Here is a 22,251-nt window from a genome sequence, read left to right as displayed (position 1 = left end):
AATATTGTTAAACAGGAGGTATTATGCAAAATTAACTTTCTGGAAGTTTCTGTCATGTTATAACCAGTTGTGGAATATAACAAAGTAAAAGTAGTGAAGTACTGGAATCAAGTATAAATTGTAGGTATCTCTACTTAAGTACATGTTAAGGTGGATACTTTTTACTTCTCTACATTTGAGAGCAGGTATTTATACTTTCTACTCCACTACATTTTTGAACTGGACTGAAAAGGAGAAGTTTTGGGGTTTTTTTTGTTTTTTTTTTTGAATAATTGTCTGAAAGCTGTTGAAATTTATTTTTAGCACATTTGTAGTTTGAGCAAACAAAAACATACAAAGAAAAAACAAAACAAAACAGTACCAATCTTCATTAGAATCACTATATTTGAATCTCACTCTGGTATCTGCACTTTTACTTAACAAAACTGAATACTTCTTCCATCACTGCTCATAATGTAATTCCTTCATCAAAAACATGCCTGAAGAGGATTTATGTCATCCATGCATCTTTCAGTAATTTAGCGATCTCTCCCAGGCCCTATGCTGTAAGATTTATGCAATGTTCTGCCCACAAGCCTAAGTAATCCATGCTCCTACATGGCAATTCTCCAAAAATATACAAAAGTGTGATACAAACCAATACACTACAACTTTACAAACATGATGCAATGTGCGGTTGTTTCATTAGTGGAATTAGCGGATTGTAATAGGTGTGTTTAAGATCCTGGATAATCATGCCTGGATTGTCAGCGAGAGCAGACGGCTGCAAACGGTTGAAACAGCTTGGACGCTAGATGAGCCCGAAAACAGCCAGGTGTCCTCAGATCACTCAGACTCTCGGTGAAGGGACAGATCGCACGTTCATTTGAAGTGTTGCACCGAATAAAACTGCATAAAACTTCTCCTGTTTCCGCACAAACCACAGACTGACACCACATCACCAGAACAAAGACCACAGAGTGCACAATAAAGTTTACACGCTCAGGCTTTGATCTGTGGTGAAAACGACTTTTAGCTCGTCATATATAATCATGTGCCTGTCTTGTTCAACACACGGGGTCTTTCTGCCTGATTTTAAGCATTTGTGTTGATATAAAAGTAGATAAAAGATGTAGAAGGAGGAGAACATTTAAGGAACGCTTTTTAACGCCTTTATCCTTAACGTTTCTATTGGATCGACTCAGCTGCCAGTCCCCCGTCAGACACACGCTCTCTCAACTCTGCACTTACCATCATACGTTTAGGCTTTGTAGACCATGAAGGAGGATGAAGGGGTAAACATCATTGATAGAGCAGTCAGATCCATTGACTCACAGGTTGGCGGTGTGATTCCAGCTCACACAGATGAATACTGTCATTGTGTCCTTGGGCAAGACACTTAACCCACTTCGCCCCCAGTGTCTGTGTACACTGGTGTATGAATGTGTGTGCGAATGGGTGAATGATCCCTTGTTGTAAAGCACGTTCAGTGAATTGAAAATGGTATGGAATCAACGATAATGCACGAATAGATCAGTTTTATAATTGATTTTCTGTCTTTTTTATGTTTTTTTTTTTTTTTTTAGATAGTGAACATTATATTCTCCACTTCATTTTATCTACATGCAACTTGATTTCTAAACTATTTTAAATTTACTGGCAACAACAATGGATAGATAGTAAGAGATGATCATATTAAAATACCACATTACATTTCTATATAGTTTATTTTGTGTAAATGTTAAATACCCTTCCACATTGCTTTACTACTACACATACCTGTAGATCTAACAGCTATTTCAGTTGCCATCAAACTACCATTTACCATTAACCATCTGGTGTGGCTGTTCTCTGTGTATGTGGATTTCCATTGCATTCACCTCTCAGCTGCTCCGCTTAGCCCCGACCGCGCCGTAAACGCTTTAAAGAGGTAATATAGAACCATGACGGAGGCATTATGCAGCGCTGGATCAGAGGTGTCTCAGACTGTCCATGAATCCTACATCACAGAGGGGTCCCACAGGAGTCCGTGTGTGCCGGGGCTTGGACATGAGCTTCGGACCACCGCCCCCTTCTCCCCTCCCCCTCTCCTCCCTCATCTCTTTCCTCCACCCACGCAGAGGCACATATCGATTGGTTTAGTCTTCCAGCTCCAGCGATCACTGCCTCTCTACTTGACGCTGACATTGGCTGATGATAAAATGGACCAGAGGACTAAAGTGCATATGGCGTTTTCATGTTTTTATAATTATGACTTGGTTTGGTTGGATAGCACCCATGGATAGAAACTGTGTCATAGTTTTGCATTAGTTGTTGAAGTTTGTGGGAAAAAAGAACAAAAATAGGGGAAGTAGCACTGAGTTTAGAAAAAAAAAAAAAATCTACCTTTAACATCAATGCCGAAAATTTCATCCAAAATGCATCGAAAATTTATGCACAAGGAACAGGGGCGGTGCCAGACATTTTTGGTTCTAGCTGAGGAGGTGCTAAGGTCTTCGATGTAGGGGGTCACTTAGCGTGTTCATATAGAGTTTTAATGGATGTGAGCGGATCAACCACACCCCTTGCCGTGTTTGCGTCGCTGTTTTAAACAAGTTTGATTCTACTTAGCCCTCGTAGTGATTTAATCGTGATTGAAAATGAGGCAAACATCTTTGGGGGAGCTATGGAGGTGCAGTGGCCGTTCTAGGGGAGACTAGTGCCCTCTCAAGCCCCATCCCAGTGCCACCTCAGACAAAAGAAGGCATTTTTCTGCAAGTTCAAACCTTGATTTACCAGCAAGTCTTGCAAATTGTTTTTATGCATCTAACCATAACTATTGTGTAATTTCGACAAGTTTTAAGTTAACAGTTGGTGGCTAGGTAACAGTTATGGCATTACCTCTATGTATATCTGTGTCCAAACAGGAAGTAACATTTTAAACTTCAAAATATTGATGTTAACTATGTTTTAGTGGAATGAGTAGTCTAACCTGTCACTTGAAGCCGTCCCAGTCGTATAAATTCAAATTAGGCTTATACTGGATGTAATTACAGCAGTCACTCATGTTCTCAGTTTTAACGAGAAAACTGAATTCTTACTGGGAGATTTGTCAGTGACTGGTGTATTACTATAGACTCTCCTCATTACATAGATATAGATATGGTTTAAACTGTTGTGCATTGTTTGTCCAGTCCTCAGTGTCCCAGTAGTTGAAAACATATTCAGTAACCACCTGCCCCAAGAAAAAAAGGAAACAAGAAAACATCATTTGTGCCTACAGCCCTTTACAAACAAACAAACTATGGGTTTCAGCTTCTGCTTATCCATGGGTTTCGGAATGATGAAAAAATTGGCCAGTTGCCATAGTGACTAACAATTTAAAACAATATTCAATTCAGTTTTATTTATATAGGACATTGAAACCCATCACTGTATTCACTATGGGTAAGTGGGATTGTCATCACTTTCTATTAGAAGAGACCAGTATATGAACACTGTATGAAATTTGTCTATAAGGGATAACTTGAAAAACTACCTCACCTGCTTGTTAATCAGTGATACTGGAACATTTAATACCAGATCACATGACTCCATAAGTCTAAGGACGAGCCGCACCAGAACTGAGACGGGAAAAAGGGCTTTTACTTGTTATGCTTCACAAAAATGGAATACACCCCAAGGAAAACCAAAACTGACACACAATCTGGTAACAAACTTTTATACACACACCTGCACCCGTTTTGTTTGATATGGACTTGTATACGTTTTGTTTGTTTTTTCTGCTTGTATTGTATTTTAAAAAGGGCACCCATGAAAAAGAGAGTCTAAGTGCTCTCATTGGGCTCCACTGTATAAGAAAAGATAAAGAAAGAAATACAATGTTGTACAAGCTGCCCAAAGTGCTTCATAAAGACAACAAAAACAAATATACACATGCCACAATACATACACAACAATAAAACAGCAATATATCCTGTCTAGCTAAAATGAAATGTCAGGGAGAAGAGGTGGGTTTTCGGTCAAACTGCATTTAAAGACCAAGGATCTGACAGGCAGAGGGAGGCGTTTCCATAGTTTAAAAAGATATAATATGTTGTATGTTATGAATGGAAAAAACTCTTCAAAACAGGTGAAACACACATTTTGCTTTAAATTGTGAAATACTATGGCAATGGTCCTGATTCAGCATTCTGAAACCAATGGATAGGGCTCTAAGGAATGTTTATTTTGCTATTTGAATTAGTACCATTATCATTTTGGATATATTTATACTTGCAAGCTGTGTCTTTCCCGAGTAAGAACAGAAAAAAAACAAACCTCTAGGTTATTGAAAGTCCATACAAACCGCTGATGTTTACTTTGTACCAGGTTTTATGTCTTAAAGAGGCATTTTTGCATTTCAATTTTCTCACAATCAAAGCTGGTATTCTCAGTTTTAGCCATGTTATGATGATGTCTCCTCTCTGTGGTAATTGCCCATTGAACTGCCCATAACATGGCCTTAGTGTGGCTGTTTCACACTGACTGCAGCCGTTGGAAGCCGACGCCTGGGTCGACCAGTCAGCTGATGTCCTCCGTCTCTGTGGACCTTATTAGAGCCATTAGACCTGTCTGCCTTCACCTCTGCTCTGCTCAGACACAGCGACATAGTGGGAGAAAGGGATGGGACTTTGACACTTTTAAGCACCCTGCCAAAGGTTTTCTCTGGCTCACCTCCAGGGGGCAGCACGGTCTATGCCCTTACCCCAGGATCACCCCTCCTCTCCGGATACGCACTGTTCATTTTGTTTGTTTGGCAGCCTAATGGTGGAAGTAACTGATGCCAGGGCAGCTAGAAGAGTGAGTGTGGAAGCATTGGCACAGCTGTTGTAGAGCCTGCCCCAGATGCCCTTCCTGTGTGCCTGCTCCAGGAGGGGATCTGAGAGATGGGGTGGATTGGTAGTTGATTGACAGGTCTAATAATGCCGGTACATGGTGTTTGGAGCAGATGTGGGCCGGGTGTTTCTCAGAGTGGAGAATAAACAAAGTTATGTTGAAGAAACAAGGATACAAACTCCCTTTTGGAGGCTCTATTTCAATTATTTTCACAGGTTGCATGGCTTTCCCCTCCAAACCCAGAGAGATAAATTATCTGCATAATACATAATAATACATAAACAAATAGTGCAAACAATGGTAATTTAGAGACTAGAGATAGACTGATATATGGGGCCAATATTTGCACTTCTTATTGGGTATTGGTCTTAAATCTCCAGCTCAGTATTTTGTTTGGGTCAGCCAGTTGTCTAAAGAATACGCCTAAAGCTTTATCTGAACACTTTATATGAACAGCACACTGCACAAAATGTGACTTCACTGCTCTTTATCCAGTTTGTAGTAAAGAAGGGTTGAGTTTAGGATGAGTTTGTAGTAAATTTCAAATCATATACTTAATTAAACTGCCCTTCTGATCCTACCAATATTGGCATAGGTTATCGGTTTCGAAGCAATCGCTATCGACATCAGCCATGGAAAAAAACAAAAAAAAAACATTGATCACTAGTCATAACACTTGCACGCTAATCTTAATGTTAGTGGTTCAGTCCTCACTTCACTCACGTTCATCCAGTTTGAAGGTCAGCATTTATATTTCGTTGAATGTGTATGTTTGATGTATACCCTAAATCATTGTATTACGACATCATTTTCCATTTAATTATGTTACTTGTTGATCCAAAACAAATCATTTAGATTTTAGGAAGATCTATTATATGCGTTCACTCAGCATAACGCATCTAAATGGGAAAAAGTCAGCGTTGACATTTAATTGTTTTATTTATTTTAAAATGTGACTACAGGCTACGGTGTAAAGGCAACGTCAGGCTCGGCAAGCAAAAATAGTAAAGATTTGTGTTGAACAAGGCCCAAATGTGCTTGTATACAAAGAGAAACTTGATGGCTCACTGCAGATCATAAAACAGTATTAAAACATGCAGTATTTTCAAACCTCTTTATAGATTATGGTGCTTGTCTTTAATGACAAAAATCTGAATATAACAAGCCCATCCCAACCCTCACACTCATTAGTCGTTTCGATCACTTTATTTTTAATCCGCATTTTGAAGATTCAAATAAGTAACAGGAGGTGGAAATGCACAAATATCACATTTAGAACCCTTAATTTGCATAAAAGTTTATTCGCTCGCTTCAGGTGGATTTTGATTTAAGCACATAACAGTTAAAGCACATTTGGGAAGGTGGAAACGCATTTAACTGCATTAACTCACATAGCGAGTATAAAACCTATGTGACCTTTGGACTACATACCTGCAGTGGACCGGGTGGACACAGGTGATGAACAAAGCCAGAATAATCCCGTCACGATGGTTGATGTTGACCCAAAATACTTTGCTACACTGGAAAATGTTGGGGTTTGAGCTAAAAAACAAACTAATGATTTGCCCAAAGAAACATACAAGCTGTAACTCAGTGAAAGTTTATGATCGTCCAGTGTTGTGGACAAGTTGCAGGACTTCACTTGTTCTTTTTCAACATTAGTGCAGTGGCTACATAACAAAGCATCTCAGCATCTCTGGCCAAACCAATCAGACTTCGTGTTGCACCCTCTGTAGGATTAACGGTGTCATGACACAGAAGACAGTAACTTCCGTAACCAGGTAACCAACACCCAGTTATGTGCTTGTCCGCTTTGCTGGAAATGGGGGAAAAAGTTGCATTTGTTATGTGCTTTTCTGATGCAAATTTTGGGAATAGGCGAACTTTATATGGGTGGAAACAGTTATTTACTCCAGCCAACTCAAAACCAACATTTATTTTTGTTCATAAAAATGCCATTTAAACCTGGACCATCGCTGTTGCCCTGGAAACAATAACATGAACAGTTCCAATAGTCCCATTTAGCCGTGTTGGCTTTGGACTGACTCAGCCCAATTAGAGCCTCCATTACAATCTCCAAGGTGCAAAGCGTGACGCCATGTAATGTAGTGTCATTCATTAATATGCTCCATTCTCCCACACAGTCTGTCATGATCAGGGCTCCATTCACGTCCAACAAAACGCACATCAGCACTTTATTAATCCCTCGGGAGAAGTCTGTAATGTGATTTGATAGAGATGGAGTGGCTCTAATGGACCGGACGTATGCTGAAGGAGGCCGGGGCAGGACCGGGATCACCACATAGGGGTCCGTGCCTGTTACCGCGGGCCAAACTGGGTCTCACGGGAGGGAGAGAGTGAAAGGAGGAAAGAGAGAGAGAGGGGAGTGGGGGCACAAAGACTACTGTGTTCTCTGCCCACCACAGAGTCACACAGTTCAAAACTGTAACTATGTGATATGTGGCAAGATGGAAAGATAAGAGAATTTTAAATATGAATGGATGACCTGCATGTAAACAACTTTCACTTGAAACACTTGAGACTTGAGGTGCCAAAGAGTGTACTTAAGTAAAAGTTTGTACTTAAAACAATACATAACTTGGTCTGATGGTGGCACCTGGTTGTCTCTATGGAGATAGTTAGAAGTTAAATGAAATTGTAATGAAATGTGTTCTAATTCTAATGTAATCTAAATCTGGTACAACTCATCTTTTCTTTTGTAAGATTCATTAATTTGTACATGGTCATAAATAAATAAAATAAATACAATACATAATTACAATAAATACAATAAATAATTACATGATGCAAAACAATACACTACAACTTCACAATCCTGATATGATGTGCAGTTTCATTAGCAGGATGCATGCTGATTCTGTTATAATGGCACTCTGGAGGGGGAGCAAAGTTGAGTAGGACTCATAGCATTTATAAAACAAGAAAAGATAACATGATGATCTATACATGCCATAGTTAATACCCCATAGACGTGTAGTACCCTCTTTAATCTTGGTTAGTATGTCAGTATTGATCTGTGTGAGACCACGAGATTCAGCTTGTAGCTATCGACAGAACAGAGGACACCTAACTTGCTTTCACTCTAGGGTCAGATGCACTTGTCAGATATTTCTTATTGCCAATGAACCCTGAAAAACCACATGAGATTTGACATTTCTGCACAAAACTGATGCAGACACGCCGGGACCACCTCCTAAATGAACTTGGGGTCATCCCTCTGAGTGAAAGGTCAAAGGTTATTAGCATGGACAGCAGAAATAATGAGAGAGGCATCAGTATAATCGACCTTCGCGAGGTCAATAAAACGTGATTAAAGCAAGCCCAGGTCTGCGCCAATACTCGGCCCCTGTTACACCATGAGGGAACAGAATCAGGGAACGCATCTGCTGGCATTTAAATGGTGTTTGTCAGGGTAAAAAATACATAAAACATACATAAAAAATGTTGATAAGGATGCTATAAGGACACATGCTAAAAACGATCTTGTGATATATATCATTTTCATTTGTTTACATTTGGATTGGACAGAAAAGGGGTTAAAGTAAAACTAAGTAACTTTCAACAATAGAGCTCCCCTTGAAGCTCTCTTATTAGAATACACTGGAGAGTCAGGGAACAGGCTCAAAAGCACTTAATAGAAGAACATAAAGTTGCGAAATATATTTTAAAAAAAGAAAAAAAAAGTCAGGGTTTCTCAAGAGAACTCAGAGAAACAGTAGTGGAGATGACAGAAGCTTCAAACACCCTGGAAATACATATTTAACCATCTCAGGAACTTACAAAGGTGTTTAAGGAGGTAAAATGCTATGTATTTCTGCTTTAAAGAAGACATATTGTGCTAGTTTGTGTTATATAGTTATAATCTACAACACCAGTGCATCATTATGTTATAATTTGCACATTTTAAACCCCCATTAACGTCATCACAACAAAGAGCCGTGAAGTTGCCTGCACCTTTTATGGATAGCTGCAGATCACACTAGCAAGCAGCAGATTTTTTTTTTTTTCATTTGTGCCAAAATGACTTCACGACACTGCCAAAGCCTAGCGAATCACCGATTAAGAAAATAAGTAGAGAGCAGTGGGCGTATGCTGGTGGTGGTGAAAACGGGGATTGATTGGCAATATGGCGCCTTGTGTTAACGATTAAAATGAGCGAAAATGAGCATTTAAGAGTTGCTAAAACATGCACAAATCACTCCAAATACAACTTTAAGATTGTAAATGAGAAGGGGAAACAACTATAACATGGTTAAAAGCACTGAAGAGTCAATTTTGCATAATAGGTCTGCTTTAAGTGCTGAGACGTTACATTTCTTGAGAAGCTGAAATTCCAAAATGCAGTTCTACAATGACAGCAAAAATATTAAATAAAGTAAATTTAAAAAATGGTAAGGCCAAAATTGAACTGAATTGAACCTGAAACTTCATTCTTGTTCACAGTGGGACAGCAGTGGCAAAACGGTTGTTGTGTCCTTAGGCAAGTCACTTCACACACATTGTGAGTGTTATTGGCAGCCTCACATCTCAAACCACCATATACTTTTACTGCGATGTGCTGTGACTCTGAATTGACGTTTGCTTTAGAGCACTGTGCATTTCTCTTATCACATGAAGCCTGTGCTGTTTTTAGCCTCTATCACCCAGGAGAGCACACAGCTGAAGCCTCCTTAAATGGATCAAAGCGTGTGGTTTAAACATAAATGAGCTCCTTGTTGTTTTACAGTAGTGACGTGTGAGAGGAGCTGGGATAACACCTCTGCACCTCTGACCAAGTTTGGAGATACAGGACTCCTATAAAGATTTATCTTAAATCATTAGGATACATTAAACAAAGTGCTTAAGCAAGGAGATATAAAACAATAGAATTTACAATAGGCAAGGGAAGGTAAGTTTATTTGTATAACACAATTTGTACACACAGTAATTGAAAGTGCTTTACAGAATAAGAAAGACATTAAAATCACAATACAACAAATCAAACATAAATAATCATCATACAATTAACATTAAAGCAGAAGAGCAGAGAATAAAAACCTTTCAGTCATATGCACAGCTAAACAGAACCGTGTTGAGCCCGGATTTAAACATTGTCAAAGTAGAGGCCTGTCTCACATCTTCAGGAAGATTGGTCCAGGTTTTAACTGCATAAAACTGAAACACTGATTCCCTATATTTAGTCCTGACTCTGGGCACACCCTGTTCCTGAAGTCCTCAGAGTGTGAGATGGTTCATATGGCACTAACATGTCAGATGTACTGTGTTGCTAGGCCATGGAGAGACTTGTACACAAGCAGAACTGCTATTAGAAATGTTATCTTAACAATTTATGCAGCACACACACCCAAAATAAACCCGAATAAGTACCTTTTACTTATAACTTAGTACTGACTGAAATGATTGTGTAATAGTTTTTAGACAAATTATTGCACATATTATACATTTTTATATTCACATATTTGTGTAATCAGCGCTATTGATTTCACCTTATGACATCATCAGGTGATAATGCAGCAGTTGATTGTCCATGCATGCACCTGGGACCAGCTTGTTATGGATTCTTCATGTTTTTGCCAGGTTGTGTTATTCATATAAAAGACACAATGAGAACATGCACATTCCACACTGACGTTTTGCTCTCTTAAAATCTACATTTTCCTAAGTTGCTTTAAATACAAATAGTGACTAGAAGAGTACAGGTTTTACATTTTTGCTTAGAACATGAATAGGTCTAGTCCAGCTTCTCCAGGCAGCAAATCTAATTTACTTACTCTGATGACCAAGGGAGAGAGAGAGTATTATTATAACATACATGATTAGCTCATTATGTCTTACTAAAGTCCCTCACTGAATTCTACATTATTAAATACAGAAAAGTAGCAATACATTTTCTTAAACTCTCTTTAACCTTTTCAAATTTATTACAAATATCACCCTCTCATTATAACACAGTTTCTACATTTAACCTGGTAAAGGTGCTGAGAATACACAGTGCGTGTTCATTTCCAAATGTACTCTGACTTTCCGACTTTAGTTTCATGGGACTATTTTAACCAGGAGTGAGTGGGCCTTGAAAAGTGCCTAACTCTGCTCCTTAGACAAAAGTGAAAATATCCCAAAGTGCTTCTCATTGGCCCTAGGAGCAGAGCTGTACTCCACTGACAAGTGTTTAATCACTGCTCAAATGGGTTCAGACCTGTTCAGAGCCAAAGATTCACCCAAACACTCCACCCTGGTCTGTCCTGATGAGGGCAGACTGCTTCAAATAGACTATGAGGATAACACACAGAGGGAATGGAGCAAATAGGGTCAATAAATTGTGCAGGTTTGTGTTGTAATATTAGTACATTTGATTTGAGTGAGTCATACTGTAGACTCACAATGTCCTTGCAGTTAGCATGGATATTGGGACAGTCTGCACCATCTTGATTTTATGTGGCTTTTTTTCTTTATAGATGTTATTAATCTAGAACAGAAATTTTAACATTTCCATTAAAACCGATTTAATACTGATATTTGAGCAGTTATATTTGTTTACATTAGCAGCTACTGTACAATCAATATGGTGTCAGGTGACAAAATCTGATACACCTGCGGAAACCTGTCAGGAGCAGTGGACACAGTGCAATGCATAGTGTCCCATCTTGCCTTGTTCATTAGTATCTATAGTTTAACTTGTCATGTTCTTGGTTGATGGAAGAAACTGGAAAATCTAGAGGAAAAACATATAAGCACAGGGAGAACATTCAAACTCCGTATATGTATATATGTATAATATATATATAAAATCACTCAGCCACAGTGTTACAAGATAAAGGTTGTGATCATGATAAAACTTGATTGTTCCTATAGGACGTTTGACCCATCCTCCACAGGGGGAACATGCAAACTCTATAAAGAAAGGCCCAGGTGGCAGCAGTAAACAATAATAAAAACATTAATAATAATTGTTTTTTTCTATCAATTGTACTGTTACCCAGGACAATTTTGCTGTGTGACAAATACAGCATGGTGCCACCCACATTATACAAAGGGCAGATTAGACACAATACATACAGGAGCACATTCTTGTTGTATTTATTGAGTCTTATATTAGTATTATTTCCTCAATGGAGTGCTTTTATGCTTAGATATCATCCAGTATTAATATGATTCTCCCTGTTATGTTTTCTCCCACGCTGTGCAGTGCACAGCAGGAGCTTTCATGGACCCACCAATGGGACACAATACAAGGACTTTTTTGCATGGTACACACAATTTACTTCCAGCTACTTATAGCTTATAATTTATAACAGTACTTTTTATTTTTTACAGTTTCTCATAAAGTCACTTAGGCAGATATAATGGCAGCGAATATGATTTACTTAAAGCTGCCATCCGTAATTATATTCAATTTTGTTACCAGTGGATGCTAAAAACTACAGATAAAATGTGACCTGGTCTTTGTCCAGGCTCACCTGTGCTCTTTGGTCTTCTTCTGTCAGGCCAAAACTGGCACACTATTAGACTGCAGTCATGTAGATAACATCTAGTGGTGGTATGTGAGAATACAACTGGGCCGGGCCGGCTTTTCTAATTATAGATGGTAACTTTAAAGGTGTACTCTGCCCCTCCCTAGTAATAATAATGTTTTTGAGCAATAGCGTGTAAAATATAGTGTTACAGGCAAAGCATATATATGTGTATATATATATATATATATGTGTGTGTGTGTATATATATATATATATAATGTATATGTGTACATGTATGTATATATGTGTATATGTATATATACACACACACACACATACGTATAAGTGAAGCCACTATATTTGCTGACACTGATGCTACAAGCCTGTCACAATATGGTCTCAATGAGGCCATTAAATTGCAGCTCACTGTGTAACTGTAGCTTTCACCATTCAACATGTTTATTTGCAGATAGCCATGAATCCGGCTGTTATCTTTCCAGAAAGTAACCAAGATTTCACCATTTCGCAATCACCAGATCCAACCATGAATATTTACTTACTGGGGAATTTCATGCATTTTAATAGAGCCTGCACTTTATCAGCATTAGTACAGTGTGTTAGCCTGAGGTTACTGTAATGTCACAGCCAGTTTCCACGGTGACAAGTGAAAAAGTTCACTCTTTCCAAGGACACTGGGATTCTCCAAAGTTTGGTTTGGCAGATATGGGAAATAATTGGTTTATGGTTTAAGATTATATTTCAGATGATATCCAAATATTATCAAATTCCTTCATTTTGTTATTCATTTTTTGTCATAATTTCAGTTTCAAGATATGTTTTTTGAGAGCCATCACTTTTGAGAATAAATATTAGTATTCACAGCTATTTCATTTGAAAAAAATAAAATGAAGAGGTCAAATGTGCAAATCCAAAATGGTACAATTCCTTGTTGCATAAAATGTCTGTGTGAATTAGTGACTTTTTAATTTTGGTCATTCAGAGGCTGAAGTCACTTATCTTCAAAGAGATGTTATCATTCTACCTGTAATGTTCAGCAGTACAGCATTAATTCCACGCTTACATGTATTCAGTTACAGGTATTTTATAGGTAAATATGCCCTACAAAAAAAACATTATTTTTGTGAGCGGGGTTTCCTCTCCACAGATACGACCTGTAACTTGGCTTAATAGTGCCACCTCCTTGTTTCCATAGAAATGTTTTATTTGCCTAAGATTCAGAATACATATTCATCCATCCATCCATTTTCTTCCGCTTATCTGGGGCCAAGTTGCAGGGGTACACATTCAATACTTTAAAAAGATGTGAGTCTGGTCACCAGTGCATCTCCCAGTTTTCAGATGGGTGATTGACAGGCGCATTAGCCAATCAGGGACACACATGGTCTGTCTGTATCAAAACAAATATAAATAAAGGAAAAAAGAAATCACAGGAGGTTGAAAAACATTATGAATTTAGCAGATTCAATGAGCAAATCACTAATCTGTTAATCTAAGATGAGAAGTATCTTTTTTGTTCAAAATGATGGGTGACCAATGAGCTCTTTTGTTGCACGTCACTGAAAGAAACAAATCTGATTGCACAGAGGTGGAGGAAGGTGGAAGGCTGGAGGAACGACACTAGACTGATATCTCTGTGTATAAAAAATACAGACATATATCAGTCTGGACTAGGCAGACAATTGCTGACCAGTATGTGACACTCAGTATGTGACAATTTGAAATACTCTTTGTACAAAACATCAATACAAAACTGCATTATTTATTTATGTTGCTTTTATCCTGTTAAAGTTTCGCTACATCTCAGTACAGATGTAGTGCTCTGGCAGAGGGTATGTTATGATTTGTTTGAAATGGACAGCTGTGCATTACTTCCTGAATGATAATTTGAGAGCTTTGACCTGAACAATGCATTCAGGTTTGTTATTTGCTGAGAACAAGGTGCCCTTATATTTACGCTGCATGCCTCATCTGTGGTCGACATGGCAACAAGAAATATGACGCGAGTAATACAAATGAATGTTATAGTGGTCTCTCATTTCATTAAGTGGACCAAAGCAAACAGTGGACTCCAGTTCACAGCATCACTTTCCATTTGCCTAAGTGCCTGAGTGAGCCAGTGGAGCTGCAGCACACGGCCTATAGGTCTCACTGCAACACAAGAACAATGTGAGTTATGAAATGACTTCTATTAAGAATCTTTGAATAGTTTTACAGATTAATTAGATTTAGATTGAAAAAAAAAACCTTTCAGTAAATGCTCTGCTTATTTAAAGTGTGTTAAGAATTGAGCAAATTGTACTTCCTGATCTTTAAAGGTGCACTTTGTAACGTGTCTAATGGAAGGTTTCAGCTCGTTTCCATGGAGATGCTGGAATGCTTCACAGTTTGCATTAAGCCATAAGGAGACAAGAAGGCCAAGTTACACGTTAGATCTGTGGAGAGGCTTCAAGCTCAATAGTATGAGTGTTATGGTATTTTTTGACATTGGAAACACCTCAAATAGCAAGATCTATAAGTGTAATGCCACACACTGTGAAAGGTCTAGAGCACAGAAACACTATAGAACAGAGAATCCCAAATATTCCCAATCAAAATGCATAATTAGCTTTTCCCGTAATCCCTAACTCAATGAAACTTGCTAGTAACATCATAAAACAAATAAACCCAATCCTAAATAAAGCTGATTAACTAATAGATTAACTTTGTGTTGCTTCTGTATTCCATGTAAATGTAACCTTTTGGAGTTTTGATCATTTCATCACCTCTGAGATCTGTGCAGTGAGATTGATTGCTGTTTTGTCCGGTGTTTTGTTTGGGCTCTGTGTGTGGGCCGCTCAATTCAGCGTTTGTTTAGATGATTTTTTTTTTTTTTTTTCACCAAATAAACTTTACCCCTGAGTTCATGGGAACATTCAGTCACAATTCAACAGACATCTAATAATGTGGAATAATGGCATTTCACACCAGTACCAGACACATATTTGTCATCCTTGATCACACATTCAATCTTGGGGTCAACTGACCTGTTCCTTTTATTATTGTCAAACCCACTGATATGTGTGGTTACTTCTAACATCTTCAGTATTGTACTTGACCCAGAAACTAGTGTTAAATGTTGACTGTAACTTTTCTGGTGGAGGGTTTGTTACCCACTTGTCTCCATGGAGATGTTATTGTTTTTCTTGAAATGTTTTACACTGTGGCATTAAACTGATCTATATCGCATTCATAAGTTACAGGTGTTCATACTGCTCCAAAAAAAACCCCAAAAAAAACCAACAACTCAGAAAAGCATGAATCCTCCTGTGATCTGAGCTGTAACATGGCCTGGTGGAGTCGTCAGTTTGTTTACATGGATTGGTTTAATGCCATATTGTGGAACATTCCAGACAATGTTTTTAGCATCTCCATGGAGACAAGCTGGTGGAAGACCCTCCACCAGAAAAACATTAGGCACCTTTCAGTTATATACAGTGTGCTATGCCAAAACCAATACTTTTTTGGATCCTGATTTTGAGTGAGGTTGGTGAGTGGCACTGCTATGAGCTGGTTGGTCATTTTATTCATCAGGACAAGTCGTTGATGTTTTCAACATTCCTCAAGAGTTTTCCATCCAAGATGTTGGAGCATGGATGTTATTGGATGCTATTTCAAGTTTACACTTGTCCTTTGATAGATAGGCAGAGGTAGAGGATACTAGATTGCCGTGCAGTATTCGAGGGTTCTACATACTAGTGAGTTACAGGAGGTGATCTTGACCTCTGAGGAGAAGTGCTTCAGATATATTGATAAAGTTCAGAGTGTTGCTTGCCTTTTGTGTGCACGCCCAAGTGCTTGGTCTGGTCTGACTCTGACAGTAACTGTCACATAATGCATAAAATCATATCTTTGGTTATACAGAGCGATAATAGTATATTATGGTGCATTAAGCTGGAAAGAAACTTGTGCAGGTCATGGACAGCATGGAGGTCATGGACAGCATGGAGGTCATGGAGGGTGTGGAGGGCATAGAGGTCATAGGGGTCATTGAGGTCATGGAGGGCATGGAGGTCATGTTGGAACACATCCTGATCTGTGCTGGACAGAATCGTCAGCAACTAGGCAGATAGTAGTGGCTTTGCTTGTATGTAGCGGTAGGTCATTTATTGTACTTATTACATACTTATTTCTAGTATAATCATATAGTTCAAGTTGTTGAGAAGAGCCCTTGTGTTGCATTGCAGTTGCCCACTGCTTCTGTTCATTCTAGCAATGTTACAGGATTCAAACAATCATACCTTTTAGAGTAATATTTTTGAGGTATGTCTACCCCAGGGCTGTGGCTACAATAGTAACTTATAGAGATGGGACAAAATCTCATTCCACAAGATCTCGCAAGACAAAATTGCAACAAGACTGTGCACTCTTGATCTTGTGAGTTTTTGGATTGGATAAAAATGTTACATACTGGTGAGTTTTTGACAAGCTGTAGTTCCTAAACACAGTTCTACAATGACAGCAAAAACATTAAATAAAAAATGGTTAGGCCAAAATTGTGAACTGAACCACACAATTTGTTAATTATAATTGATGTCAAAATCTCATCTTGTCTCGTGGACCCACCTCATGTCTTGTGGTGGAAAATAGTCACATTTTTATATAGCGATTTTCCACCTTCAAGGAAGTATGCGCCGACCCCAGGAGGCGAGGTGGGTTAAGTGCCTTGCCAAAGGATACAATGACAGCATTAATTTGTGGGATCTGGAATCGCACCGCCAACATTTGGATCAGTGAAAAAAAACTCTGTACTGAGCTACTGTCGCCCCATGTGTCTTGCCTCATCTTGTGGAAACTGTGTCTCGTCCCACTTCTAGTAACTTACCAGTACTGAGTATAGAGTGGCTAGAAAAGCGCCATTTAAAACTAAAACATTATTATTATTAAAAATACTGCTGTCGATGCACTGTCTCCACTAAAATTCCCATCGTTGATCCCATAAATCATTGTTTCATGATGTTTATTCCCATCTGGACAAACTAACCTCCTGTAACTATTTATCACTCAGAAGGATGCAGAAGTTTACTAAATTGCCACTCAAATAGTTTCCTGGTATTGTAGAGTGTTTTGGTAGAGACTTGGTTGTATTCTGGGCCCACCCGTCTGAGATCCTGGCTCTTTATAACACCACACACTCATTCATTATATTTATTTGCACAGACTGTTTGGCCCAGGTCGCTGCACTGTAAAACCTACTGCGCCTTGTTTTATAAGGCTTTAAAACTGACCTTATACAGGAAGCCAGTAAAATAAACCAGGCCTCGGTACACTGTATTGACAGAACATATTGGCATATCATATTCCTTATATAGGTTTATTATCATATTTGTAGATGTGAAGTAAGTAGTTAGTATCACATAAAGGCGAGTCAACAAGAGTCAACACTGTCATAAATGCATGGACCAGTTTACAAGCATTTGGTTTTAAATGCGGTCTTACCTAATTGTCTAACCTAGTTCATATTTGGATGGGAATACCAGGTGCCACAGTTGGGCAACAGTACCTCGTGTGCAAACTGTTGTGTCCTTAGGCAATACACTTCAGCATTGTCAAGTATGAATGTGCTGTGTGGGTGGTGGTGGTGGTGGTCGGAGGGGCAGATGGTGCAGATTGGCAGTCTTGCTTCTGTCACTTTTCCTCAGGGCAGCTGTTACAATACAATAGTAGTTTACCACCACATGGAGTGAGTAAATATGCATTGTTAAGCATCTTTGAGTGTTCTAAAAGACGCTATACAAATTGAATGTGGTTTTTAAATGCTGTGGTGGAAGGTAACGAAGTACAAGTAGTAAATTACTGTATTGTAGACTTTTTAGGTATCCGCCCTTTACTTAAGTGAATTTTACAGTGGATACTTTTCACTTTTACTTCACTAAACCATGCAGGTATCAGTACTTTTTACTCCATTACACTTTTAAACTCGACTGATTTTACTGTGTAAGATCCTGACTAATTCATAAAAATAAAAAAGACTCTGCTACTGTTGACCAAAATCAGTAAAAAATATCACTACATTTAACACTTGAACAAATTAACAACACTTGTGTGATATACTTTTGCTTTTTATTCTTTAAGTGCATTTTTAAACAGGCACTTAAATAGTTTTACTTAAGTAGATTTTTCCATACTTTTTACCTCTGTATCTGTACTTTTACTTGAGTAACAAAACTCAGTACTTCATTCACCACTGTTTAAATGTGGTATGAGTAAATAAACATAATATAATAGATGCATGCTATTAAATAAAATAGAATATTGCTATTGTTTTGTATGTTGTAGTAATTTTATTAATTTAGAGTAGATTTTTCTTACCAGCTTACTAGAAAAAAATCAACACACCAAAATAAAAATAAAAAATAAATGAATGAATGAATATGCATGCAGTCTATTATTTTTCCTGTGGTATAGTGGTTAGCCTTTCAGCCTCACAGCAAGTTTGGTTTGATTCCTGGACAGGGTTGGGGCCTTTTCTGTGTGAAGTTTGCATGTTCTCCCTGTGTCTGCATAGGTTTCCTCTGAGTGCTTTTGTTTCTATTACTGCTATAAACGTACACAATAGATGACCCTGAAAATGAGTTTCTTTGGAAACGTTTATGCATCAAACCTGGGACTAAACCAGGACCAAAGTGTGAACACACCCTAAATCTCAGTAGCAATATTCTGGTTAAACAGAAGATTAAAAAAAGTTAAATTATCATCCAGTATGGACCAGCTTTCAACACTGGCTTTGCTTTAAAGTCAGATGAGGATAAAAGGGTGAGACGTTGCCATGACGATGACCTTTCACCTGTGAACCTGACCCGCTCTCTGATGTCGTATTGTGCATGAACAAAGAGCAGTTTCAGGTGACTTTATACTCATAGATAGATTTGTTTTGCAGCAATTTTCAGCTTTGACGTCAGAATTGTACTGATGTCAAACCTGAAAATTGCTTATTGCTGGAGAATATTACAGGCAACAGTTGTGTCTATAGTCTTAACTAAACAAAAAATGAATACATAAATAAAACATTGCGGTCTTTATCCAAAATGCCAACCTACGGCTGAACTGACTGCAAAAACGTAGCAGTAGTGAGACAGCAGATTTGAATTGGCTGTCAAGATAGTTTTTATACACTGTGGCACTAATTTGAAGTGAGTTAAAACTGCACTAATGTTGAACTCTGATGTCTTAAAAAGCAATTAGAGCAATCACTAAATATCATATGGTACACTTGGTTATCGACTATCTTTCAGTCTCTGCAAGTTGGGACATTTCTTTGGATACAATAGTTTTTTAGTGAACTGCAGAATCAGCCAGAATGAGCCAGATTTCAGCTCCAGCTTCACTCTAAAGTCAGTCAAGGATAAAAGGAGGAGCAGTTGCCGTGACAATGACTTTTCACCTCCGAACCCCCGACCCGCTCCTTTGTGTCGTATTGTACATGATCAAAGAGCATTTTGGAGCTGAGAGGCAGAGAGTTGGTCTGTTCAGGCGCAAACTGCAGTTAACTTTATAATAAGGACTTAGAGAATGAGAATAGCAAACAGTATAGAGGCAGATTGTAAATTTAAATTTGGGTGCCAGATATGGACTAGAGTTGTCAAAAGTATCGAAAATCAGATGCTAATTGATAGTATCGAAACCAACTCATTAGAGCAAGTATCAATATTTAAAAAGACACATTCACAGGACAGAAATGAACCTTTCCTGAATGGCTTTAGAATGATATGGAGCTGTATCAGAACAAGTATAAAATCAAAGAAAGTACTTCAATAAAATTTTGACAAAAGCATCTTATGGTGTAAATAAGAACGTTTTTTATTATTGTGGTATTAGAATTGGTATTGAGTATCAAGTCTAATCCTTAGTATCAAAACTGAGTTGCAGATTTTAGGATTGTCACAAAACTAATGTGGATATGAGGATAACTCCACACAGAAAAGGCCAATTTTGCTGCCAGGAGAACTATAATCCACATGTCACCATCCACCTTACTCTAATTACAAGAGTATAATGTGCACTCTACGTCAAAGCTGGGACCAAATCTGGAGCTAAACCTGGACTAGACCAGTACTAAACCATGACTAGAAATGGATTAAACCAGAACATGAGAGTTTCAACGTGTAAGGCAGTAATGCATTTTGATTTGGAATAGTACTTTATATATACTCAAATCGTAAATTATGTTCAACTTTCTTAATTAAATGCTTTTTTGTCTAAATGATTAAAAAATGCTCTAACTTTTCTAGTAGGGTTCTGCCACCTGCTTGATTTCGTTGAGATTTTATTGCTTGAACTAAACTATCTTGCATTTTGTCATTCATTGAAAAACATGCAATGTATCGAGTGTGCGTGCTCCTCCACAGATCTGACCTGTAATTTGAACTGATGGCATTATCAACTCCCAAGTATAATTTAGTGTATGCCCTTACGTTAATGATAAGTTTCATCCTCTTACACAAAACAATAAAATCTCCATGGAGACGAACAGGTGGTTAACATTTAAAAATCACATGGTGCACTTTTGATTGTGAAAGTGATGCATGGATGTTCTTACACACACGAAACGGGTCATTAAACTGTGAAAGAAGCCATTTTGTATTAGTCTCTAATTGTAAGCGTGTCTGATTGTCTACGTGTATTGCCAAAGTTTTACATCACAATAATGAAGTCATAAAAACAACCTCTTTATACTATATACACTACATCCATCCATATGAATCAGCTTGGTGAAGTAATCGTTGCTCTGTTGTATTGGGGACTACTGTATTGGATAATTGTGTTGGCTTCTCTTCTAAACTGCCTCTTGGGTCACATTAAAACTACTGTAGCATTAACTTTATTTTCACTCCGGGGCCGTGGTCGGGCGCAGATCCGCTCGCATACTTTAGGAAAATGATCCAAAGGTCTGATTCTCCTCACAGTGGACAGGCCAACGCAAAGGAAGCCCGGGACACAATTTCAGGAAGTTTTCTTTGGCCCATTGGGAAAAGCAGCAGCAATTCAGATCTGTTTTTAGCGGAGGGTTAGCGTAGGCGGAGGGGGTGGGTCTGCCTCTGGACTGGATGTGGTTTGTGGTTCTCCAAAGCAGGAAATGGTCCGAGCAGTCCCACTAACAGGTGCTGCTCTCCATACATGACAACACAATACAAGTCCTAACTATCAAATCTTACTCTGGTGAAAGGTCCATCAGCTGCGTGTCTCTGTGAATACGGTATTATTGTGCCTACAGTGTTCCACAGTATGGCATTAAACATATCTATCTTGCATTTATTCAACTGATGGTGTTTTTATTGCTAAACACTACCTTGAAATATAGATATTCTTACTATGAGCTGGCTTCACTTTCCATTGATCGGACCTCTTGGCGTCTATGGAAATGGATAATTAAAGTGCTACATTTCTGGCAAAGTAATAATATATGTGGAGATAAGCAGGTAGTCAAAGTGTTTGTGTTTTTTTCTAATGAAATTTTTGAATAGCAATAATAGAAAGAAAAGCCAGCAAAAATGTTGTGGTCTTTTCTAGAAACACACATGTGCTGGTTTTGCTGTTTTTTATCATCATTATTTATCTTGTTTAATGCATCTATCTTATACTGTGCATTTGCAGAGACTCACTGTGGTTTTACCTTGCCCTACGCCTGTAACTGTTTTGAGATGTGGAGTCCGCCTACTTATTTTTATGTTATTGCATCTATCATCCATTTATTCAGTTACTGATGTTTTTTTGCTTAGAAAAATCTTGAAAAACATGCATTCTTTTACTGTGAGCGGGGTTGCTTTTCAACAGATTTGACCTGTTTATAGTTTCCATGGAGATAGGTTAAGTTTAATAGCATACAGTAAAATATTCCAGACTAAGCAAAGGCATCTCCAGGTGGACAAACTGGTGGCAGACC

General features: G+C 38.2%; 1 protein-coding gene across 1 annotated transcript in view; it reads left to right on the top strand.

The window, feature by feature from the left end:
- LOC117382974 (adhesion G protein-coupled receptor A3) overlaps positions 1 to 22,251 on the top strand; it is a 368,539-nt gene that overhangs the window by 36,885 nt on the left and 309,403 nt on the right. The gene's annotated exons all lie outside the window — the stretch shown is intronic.

This window comes from Periophthalmus magnuspinnatus, chromosome 15 (assembly GCF_009829125.3).
Source record: "Periophthalmus magnuspinnatus isolate fPerMag1 chromosome 15, fPerMag1.2.pri, whole genome shotgun sequence".
In the NCBI taxonomy this organism is placed as follows: domain Eukaryota; kingdom Metazoa; phylum Chordata; class Actinopteri; order Gobiiformes; family Gobiidae; genus Periophthalmus; species Periophthalmus magnuspinnatus.
The sequence above is the reverse complement of the archived record's forward strand: the minus strand, read 5'-3'. Positions and strand labels throughout refer to the sequence as shown.